We start from the raw sequence: 10,449 nt of genomic DNA on the forward strand, positions 1-10,449 counted from the left end.
ATGTCAGTTATTAGGTAAATGATGCTTATATTTTATTACATGAAACAAATAAACTTATGTTTTACAGTATAATACAATACATATTATGAGTATAATGTGGAATTAGTGTTTTTTGTAAATGCCGTATCATTTACGGTTTTGTTTTATGTTGATAATAGTTAGATATTTTTCTGACACTGTATAAACTTTGTGTGTTAAGAATCCTTGTCATCTAAAACTGTGACACTTTCTATATGATTTCACCTTTGATTATGATTTCTGTGCTATTGTCACATAATCTTCTCAGTTTCTGTTGTCTTTTATAGTACCACCAAGATTATATATACAAAGTATGTAATGAAGAAAATCTAATTAAATATTTTGTCTAACAAAATTGCTTCTAATAAGTGTAATGTAGAACTTCCACAAACAATTCTTAATTTGATTATTGTTTTTTTGTTCTTGGTTCATATATGTTACTATTTTGTTTTGTGCTGATAGTAGTTCGACCAATACTATTATAGTTCTTTGTACACTTTTTATCTTTTATGATCCTTCTTGCTATTCTTATTCTTCTTTCATATTTCATGTGTTACATTCAGTTTCTTCTGATGATACTAACTAGATTGAGAACTGGTTTAACTTATCTTACATTTTTCTAACAGTGTATAAAATTTGTATGTTCAGAATCCTTGTCATATAAAACTGAGACACTTTCTAAATGATTTGACACCTGATTATGATTTCTGCATACTTATTTAATTCAAATATGTTAAAAAAAAGTAACTATTGTCACATAATCTCTTAGCTTCTATTGTTTTTTATAATTCCACCTGTTGAGCCTAGATTATACAAAGTATACTTAAAACAGATGGTCAAAATTTGGGAACAGGTGAAACCCGTCCAATAATGAAGAAAATGTAATTAATTTTTTAACAAAATTGCATATAATAAATGTAATGTGGATCAAACAATTCTTCAATTGCAGAAATTTAAACATTTTAAGGATGTCTCTTTGCATAGAACATCAGTTTTTGTCCTGTACAGAAACAGTTCGTCCTTTTTCGAAATTTCCAAACTTCAGACTGTCTCCGGGCAATAAAAATAATAATAATAAAAAACTTTTTGATGTAAGATTATAAAGCAGTCGAGTGCCGCAACGGGAGTAAAAAGGATCTCGTCAATGTTTCGCGTAGATCAAACGGCGACGGGCGACCGGCCCGGCCCCCCTTTTAAATCGCGTTTTTTCCCAACGTCGATACGTGACTGACTGCCTTTATGGGCGGCGTATTCCGGACGAGATTAACTTATCACCCAGCCCGTTTTTTCCACGTTACCTTTGCGACGGAATTAGAAGGCGCGAGTCGGCCGGGTAACGACGGATACAAATCAAACATCGATGCGAAGGGGAGGAGGTCTCCTTAAATTGCCAATTTTCTACGACGGATAATCAAATTCGGGTTTGATGGGTTCGCGATGCAGGTAATCGCGTTTTCATTATTGTTCCGACTTGCCAGTGGGAAAAAACAAACAGAAGTGTTGCCGTTCGCTCCACCCCGGGGGGATGCTTTTAATAAACCGTCCAGATAGGGTAGGTCGAAGATGAAAGCGCGACACAACAATAGACGCGGGACATCTATAAAGTTTCGCTCCTTTTGTAACCGTACTACTGATTACCGACACCAGTTTACTTTGAACGTCGGTTTAATACGTTTAATAGGATTCGACACAATGACGACTGTTTCGTAGTGGCTCAACCGGCGATTTTCGCAGATAAAAATTATAATAAAGGAGCGAGAAAATAAGGATTGTGTCCTTTATTTAGCTTACCGAATGTTTTCTTAATTTAAAATACGTCTTCCACCATTTTAAAATGATGATTAAAGGATAAATCTTAAAGGTAATGTTTATTTACCATTAATTAAACGTATTAAGATCTAACAGGTTTAATATGTTTTTTATTCGTAATTTGACCACTAGAATTTACAAGATTTACTATATTTGCTAGGTTTCTAACATATACAAAGTCTACATGTTTTCCAAGATTTATAAGATGACTTAGAAGATATCCAAGATTAGACCACAAAATTTACCAGCTTTACATGTTTTTCTAGGTCCACCAATTTTCTGTATTTATAATATTATTAAGTAAGATTTACTATATTTGCTAAGTTTCTAACATATACAAAGTTTACATGTTTTCCAAGATTTATTATAAGATGACTTAGAAAATATCCAAGATTAGATGACAAAATTTACTAGCTTTACATGTTTTACTAAGTACACTAATTTTCTGTATTTATAATATTACTAAGTAAGATTTACAATATTTGCTAAATTTTTAACATATACAAAGTTTACATGTTTTCCAAGATTTATAAGATGACTTAAAATATATCCAAGATTAAACCACAAAATTTACCAGCTTTACATGTTTTTCTAGGTCCACTAATTTTCTGTATTTATAATATTATTAAGTAAGATTTACTATATTTGCTAAGTTTCTAACATATACAAAGTTTACATGTTTTCCAAGATTTATTGGATGACTCAGAAGATAACCAAGATTAGACCACAAAATTTACCAACTTTACATGTTTTACTAGGTCCACTAATTTTCTGTATTTATAATATTATTAAGTAAGATTTACTATATTTGCTAAGTTTCTAACATATACAAAGTTTACATTTTTTCCAAGATTTATTGGATGACTCAGAAGATAACCAAGATTAGACCACAAAATTTACCAACTTTACATGTTTTACTAGGTCCACTAATTTTCTGTATTTATAATATTATTAAGTAAGATTTACTATATTTGCTAAGTTTCTAACATATACAAAGTTTACATGTTTTCCAAGATTTATTATAAGATGACTTAGAAAATATCCAAGATTAGATGACAAAATTTACCAGCTTTACATGTTTTACTAGTTACACTAATTTTCTGTATTTATAATATTACTAAGTAAGATTTACTATATTTGCTAAGTTTCTAACATATACAAAATTTACATGTTTCCCAAGATTTATTGGATGACTCAGAAGATATCCAAGATTAGACCACAAAATTTACCAACTTTACATGTTTTACTAGGTCCACTAATTTTCTGTATTTATAATATTACTAAGTAAGATTTACTGTTTGCTAAGTTTCTAATATATACAAAGTTTATATGTTTTCCAAGATTTATAAGATGACTTAGAAAATATCTAAGATTAGACCACAAAATTTATCAGCTTCACATGTTTTACAAGTTACACTAATTTTCTGTATTTATAATATTATTAAGTAAGATTTACTATATTTGCTAAGTTTCTAACATATACAAAGTTTACATGTTTTCCAAGATTTATTGGATGACTCAGAAGATAACCAAGATTAGACCACAAAATTTACCAACTTTACATGTTTTACTAGGTCCACTAATTTTCTGTATTTATAATATTATTAAGTAAGACTTACTATATTTGCTAAGTTTCTAACATATACAAAGTTTACATGTTTTCCAAGATTTATTATAAGATGACTTAGAAAATATCCAAGATTAGATGACAAAATTTACCAGCTTTACATGTTTTACAAGTTACACTAATTTTCTGTATTTATAATATTACTAAGTAAGATTTACTATATTTGCTAAGTTTCTAACATATACAAAATTTACATGTTTCCCAAGATTTATTGGATGACTCAGAAGATAACCAAGATTAGACCACAAAATTTACCAACTTTACATGTTTTACTAGGTCCACTAATTTTCTGTATTTATAATATTATTAAGTAAGATTTACTATATTTGCTAAGTTTCTAACATATACAAAGTTTACATGTTTTCCAAGATTTATTATAAGATGACTTAGAAAATATCCAAGATTAGATGACAAAATTTACCAGCATTACATGTTTTACTAAGTACACTAATTTTCTGTATTTATGATATTACTAAGTAACATTTACAAAATTTGATAAATTTCTAACATATACAAAGTTTACATGTTTTCCGAGATTTATTAGATGACTTAGAAAATATCTAAGATTAGACCACAAAATTTATCAGCTTTACATGTTTTACAAGTTACACTAATTTTCTGTATTTATAATATTACTAAGTAAGATTTACTATATTTGCTAATTGTCTAACATACACACAGTTTATATGTTTTCAAGATTTATAAGATGACTTAGAAGATATCCAAGCTTAGACCACAAAATTTACCAGCTTTACATGTTTTTCTAGGTCCACTAATTTTCTGTATTTATAATATTATTAAATAAGATTTACTATATTTGCTAAGTTTCTAACATATACAAAGTTTACATGTTTTCCAAAATTTATTATAAGATGACTTAGAAAATATCCAAGATTAGATGACAAACTTACCAGCTTTACATGTTTTACTAAGTATACTAATTTTCTGTATTTATAATATTACTAAGTAAGATTTACAATATTTGCTAAATTTCTAACATATACAAAGTTTACATGTTTTCCAAGATTTATAAGATGACTTAAAATATATCCAAGATTAAACCACAAAATTTACCAGTTTTACATGTTTTACTAGGTACACTAATTTTATAATATTATTAAGTAAGATTTGCTATATTTGCTAAAATTCTAACATATACTAAGTTTACATGTTTTCCAAGATTTATAAGATGACTTAGGAGATATCCAAGATTAGACCACAAAATTTACCAGCTTTACATGTTTTACTAGGTACACTAATTTTCTGTATTTATAATATTACTAAGTAAGATTTACTGTTTGCTAAGTTTCTAATATATACAAAGTTTATATGTTTTCCAAGATTTATAAGATGACTTAGAAAATATCTAAGATTAGACCACAAAATTTATCAGCTTCACATGTTTTACAAGTTACACTAATTTTCTGTATTTATAATATTACTAAGTAAGATTTACTATATTTGCTAATTGTCTAACATACACACAGTTTATATGTTTTCAAGATTTATAAGATGACTTAGAAGATACCCAAGCTTAGACCACAAAATTTACCAACTTTACATGTTTTACTAGGTCCACTAATTTTCTGTATTTATAATATTATTAAGTAAGATTTACTATATTTGCTAAGTTTCTAACATATACAAAGTTTACATGTTTTCCAAGATTTATTATAAGATGACTTAGAAAATATCCAAGATTAGATGACAAAATTTACCAACTTTACATGTTTTACTAGGTCCACTAATTTTCTGTATTTATAATATTATTAAGTAAGGTTTACTATATTTGCTAAGTTTCTAACATATACAAAGTTTACATGTTTTCCAAGATTTATTAGATGACTTAGAAAATATCTAAGATTAGACCACAAAATTTATCAGCTTTACATGTTTTACAAGTTACGCTAATTTTCTGTATTTATAATATTACTAAGTAAGATTTACTATATTTGCTAAGTGTCTAACATACACACAGTTTATATGTTTTCAAGATTTATAAGATGACTTAGAAGATATCCAAGCTTAGAGCACAAAATTTACCAACTTTACGTGTTTTACTAGGTCCACTAATTTTCTGTATTTATAATATTATTAAGTAAGATTTACTATATTTGCTAAGTTTCTAACATATACAAAGTTTACATGTTTTCCAAGATTTATTATAAGATGACTTAGAAAATATCCAAGATTAGATGACAAAATTTACCAACTTTACATGTTTTACTAGGTCCACTAATTTTCTGTATTTATAATATTATTAAGTAAGGTTTACTATATTTGCTAAGTTTCTAACATATACAAAGTTTACATGTTTTCCAAGATTTATTATAAGATGACTTAGAAAATATCCAAGATTAGATGACAAAATTTACCAACTTTACATGTTTTACTAGGTCCACTAATTTTCTGTATTTATAATATTATTAAGTAAGGTTTACTATATTTGCTAAGTTTCTAACATATACAAAGTTTACATGTTTTCCAAGATTTATTAGATGACTTAGAAAATATCTAAGATTAGACCACAAAATTTATCAGCTTTACATGTTTTACAAGTTACGCTAATTTTCTGTATTTATAATATTACTAAGTAAGATTTACTATATTTGCTAAGTGTCTAACATACACACAGTTTATATGTTTTCAAGATTTATAAGATGACTTAGAAGATATCCAAGCTTAGAGCACAAAATTTACCAACTTTACATGTTTTACTAGGTCCACTAATTTTCTGTATTTATAATATTATTAAGTAAGATTTACTATATTTGCTAAGTTTCTAACATATACAAAGTTTACATGTTTTCCAAGATTTATTATAAGATGACTTAGAAAATATCCAAGATTAGATGACAAAATTTACCAACTTTACATGTTTTACTAGGTCCACTAATTTTCTGTATTTATAATTTTATTAAGTAAGGTTTACTATATTTGCTAAGTTTCTAACATATACAAAGTTTACATGTTTTCCAAGATTTATAAGATGACTTAAAAGATATCCAAGATTAGACCTCAAAATTTACCAGCTTTACATGTTTTACTAGGTCCACTAATTTTCTGTATTTATAATATCATTAAGTAAACTTTATTTTTTTTGCTAGGTTTCTAAAATATACAGAGTTTACATGTTTTTCAAGATTTATAAAATGACTTAGAAGATAACCAAGATTAGACCACAAAATTTACCAGTTTTACATGTTTTACTAGGTCCACTAATTTTCTGTATTTATAATATCATTAAGTAATATTTACTATATTTGCTAAGTTTCCAACATATACAAAGTTTACATGTTCTCCAAGATTTATCAGATGACTTAGAAGATATTCAAGATTAGACCACAATATTTACTAGTTTTATCTATTTTACTAAATTAAGTATATTTTCTATGTTTATAATATTTTTAAATTTTACATATTTGACTAATTTACTAAATATTTTTTGATTAAAACATTTAACACATTTTGCTTAAAACATTTATAACATTTATTTACAGAAAACAAGAATTATAATTGATGCATGAAACGTAAGTAAATTTAATTTAAATATGAAATAAATTAGTAATCAAACAATAACCAAGAAAGATTTATAAGATGACTTACAGGATAAACGTTAACATGGCCCAATAATAATGATTATTCTGTTCCAAATTTATGAAAAATTAAGTTGTTTATGTCTATTGTGCGGTTGTGTGTGTGGGGAGCGTTTAGAATTTAGGACCGGCGGATATCCTGGTTCCCGAACAAAGGACTAGGAAATAGGAAATGTATAATTGTCGAGTATCTACTCCACTTCCTTTTGTTAATACCTCGTTTATTTAGTCCACGGAACGTGGATAAATCACCGTCCAGTTTTTATCGTTTTACATTTTCGTAGCGTCGATACGTTCGTGTTTGTGTGTGTGGGGTGGAAAAAATATAGCAATTTCTTAAGAACCACCCCCTAAGAAAAAAAAACGAAAAACGAAAACAACAACCGACGGATTCATTGCTAATAATTAAATTATCGATGAGCGCGTATAAAAAATTTATGAACCGCATCCGGCGGAAGTGGAATTTACGGCGGCAGGTTTCTTTGTTAGATTTACGGCCGAAGAAATGTATAAATAATTCATCGCGGTCCGGTCGCGGCCATTGTTAAATTGCATTAACCTCATAATCACCAATCGAAATAATTTTTCCAGCGGCAAAACGGCCGAATCGATCCCGGTGGCGGTGACGCCGGTGCCATGTATAATTCAAGCCGTTTTACGACTCGTTGTTTATTTTAAGCGGCGCTTCATAAGGGCCCACTACAATGTTCACTTTAAGTATTCATTAACGGATTAATATAAATTGTTTGGTCCTCGAGACTATCTCACGGCCCGGAGGAATTTAAAGCGATTGTGTCGACTTTTTGCTCGCTGCGAATTACGAATGGAAAGCGCATACAAGAATTTATAATTAAACGCGAAACGAATTAATGCTTAAGGAAATAAATTCGACTACTTTAAATAAACTTTAAATTCCGGACGTCCTACTTTTTAGTTTATTTGGTTTTTTCTTTGCTGCTGCGAGACGTCAAATTTCAGCGGATGGCATATTACGTCTTCACTACACTTTTTTAACTTGTTTTCAGTTCGTTAGTTGTGTTAGGAGGTGTCCCGCGGGGGCAGTTACTACTAATGACGTTCATAATAAAATTTCATCATAAAAATATTTAATTATCACGTTTCTGGTCATTTGTGTTTATAGACTGAGTTTTAAAAATTTCAGTTAACAGGATTGTCTTCCCTGCTTCTGATTTAAAATGACATTAAGTTGGTCAGAGCCCTTTCAGTCTTGAAATTGGTAAATGCACCATAAATAATCTCTTAAATTCAGAGAATTTAAGGTAAATTTATAAAATTGTTACACATTTTATTTATAAAGCTTTTTATTGTAGTGTTTTATAACATTTTAGTACTAAAGTCATTTATAATAAATTTCCAGCAGGAACCTTTAGTTGGCTCATTTTTGGACATTTATGTTTTTTAAGAACAAACAAATTATTTGAAATTTTTAATCTAATCTGCTAATTGATTGAATTAACTTATCTGAATGCCAAATATATTTATAATGAAATTTAAGTCTAAAGAACATTAGTTGACATATTTTTGGACATTTATAACACCTGTTTCTTAAATGAAAAACTCCTAAATGCATCAGAACTTTTCTTGTTTCTTGAAAATGGTGGATGCGCCAACGATAATTCCTTAAATTGAAACAATTTAAGGTAAGTTTAAACAATTGTAATACATTTTTTCATAAATATTTCGTTTTTAATATAGATTTTAGTTTGTAGAAGTTCATTTAAAGCTTTTTATTGTTGTGCTTTTTAATCTTTCAGTACCAAAGATATTTATAATGAAATTTAAGCCTGAAGAACATTAGTTGACACATTTTTGTACATTTATAACTTTACATAATAAACAAAGTTTATGAAATTTTTAATTTAAATGTATAAAATTGCCAATTAATTGAATTAACTCACCTGATTCTGATATAAAAAACTGCTAAATGCATCAGAACTTGTCTTGTTTCTTGAAAATTGTGGATGCCCCAATTATAATTCCTTAAATTGTCGCAATTTAAGGTAAGTTTAAACAATTGTAATACATTTTTTCATAAATATTTCATATTTAATATAGATTTTAGTTTGTAGAAGTTCATTTAAAGCTTTTTATTGTTGTGCTTTTTAATCTTTCAGTACCAAAGATATTTATAATGCAATTTAAGCCTAAAGAACATTAGTTGACACATTTTTGGACATTTATAACTTTACAGAATGAACAGATTTTATGAAATTTTTAATTTAAATGTATAAAATTGCTAATTAATTGAATTAACTCACCTGATTCTGATATAAAAAACTGCTAAATGCATCAGAACTTGTCTTGTTTCTTGAAAATTGTGGATGCCCCAATTATAATTCCTTAAATTGACACAATTTAAGGTAAGTTTAAACAATTGTAATACATTTTTTCATAAATATTTCGTATTTAATATAGATTTTAGTTTGTAGAAGTTCATTTAAAGCTTTTTTATTTTTATGCTTTTTAATCTTTCAGTTCTAAAAATATTTATAATGAAATTTAAGCCTAAAGAACATTAGTTGACACATTTTTGTAAATTTATAACTTTACAGAATAAACAGAGTTTATGAAATTTTTAATTTAAATGTATAAAATTGCCAATTAATTGAATTAAACTCACCTGATTCTGATATAAAAAACTGCTAAGTGCATCAAAACTTGTCTTGTTTCTTGAAAATTGTGGATGCCCCAATTATAATTCCTTAAATTGACACAATTTAAGGTAAGTTTAAACAATTGTAATACAGTTTTTCATAAATATTTCGTATTTAATATAGATTTTAGTTTGTAGAAGTTCATTTAAAGCTTTTTATTCTTGTGTTTTTTAATCTTTCAGTACCAAAGATATTTATAATGAAATTTAAGCCTAAATAATATTAGTTGACACATTTTTGGACATTTATAACTTTACAGAATAAACAGAGTTTATGAAATTTTTAATTTAAATGTATAAAATTGCCAATTAATTGAATTAACTCACCTGATTCTGATATAAAAAACTGCTAAATGCATCAGAACTTGTCTTGTTTATTGAAAATTGTGGATGCCCCAATTATAATTCTTTAAATTGACACAATTTAAGGTAAGTTTAAACATTTGTTACACATTTTTTCATAAATATTTCGTATTTAATATAGATTTTAGTTTGTAGAAGTTCATTTAAAGCTTTTTATTGTTGTGCTTTTTAATTTTTCAGTACCAAAGATCTTTATAATGAAATTTAAGCCTGAAGAACATTAGTTGACACATTTTTGTACATTTATAACTTTACAGAATAAACAGAGTTTATGAAATTTTTAATTTAAATGTATAAAATTGCCAATTAATTGAATTAACTCACCTGATTCTGATATAAAAAACTGCTAAGTGCATCAAAAC

The sequence above is a fragment of the Aethina tumida genome, chromosome 6, assembly GCF_024364675.1.
Source record: "Aethina tumida isolate Nest 87 chromosome 6, icAetTumi1.1, whole genome shotgun sequence".
Taxonomy (NCBI): domain Eukaryota; kingdom Metazoa; phylum Arthropoda; class Insecta; order Coleoptera; family Nitidulidae; genus Aethina; species Aethina tumida.